Here is a 398-nt window from a genome sequence, read left to right on the forward strand (position 1 = left end):
CTGTCCTCATTCTATGGAGGGTATGTCCCAACTCTACGGGGTTGAGTTATTTTGCAGCTGCCACAAAGGAAGCATAAGAGCAGGAACCCTAAAAATATGGAGGTTAGCTAATTGAGGAGCAAAAGCTCAGCTATCCCAAAACAATGACCCCATAGTGATCAAGCCTGAACCCAGCTCACCCCAAAATCAAGATAAGGACTTCAGCCAAACTGCATCCATTTAGCAGCAGTGCCAAGCAACGTTGCACAATGGCTGAATGCAGCTGCCCTCCATCATCATACCAGCACTTCTCACAGCTTCTGTGGAGACAGGGAAAATGTGGGCTACCAGCTCCTATGGCAGCCAGGCTGTCACAGGTCAGGTGTTTCTGGACCGGAGAAGGTGTCAGACTTCAGCCT

The sequence above is a fragment of the Corvus brachyrhynchos genome, unplaced genomic scaffold, assembly GCF_000691975.1.
Source record: "Corvus brachyrhynchos isolate BGI_N302 unplaced genomic scaffold, ASM69197v1 scaffold452, whole genome shotgun sequence".
NCBI lineage: Eukaryota > Metazoa > Chordata > Aves > Passeriformes > Corvidae > Corvus > Corvus brachyrhynchos.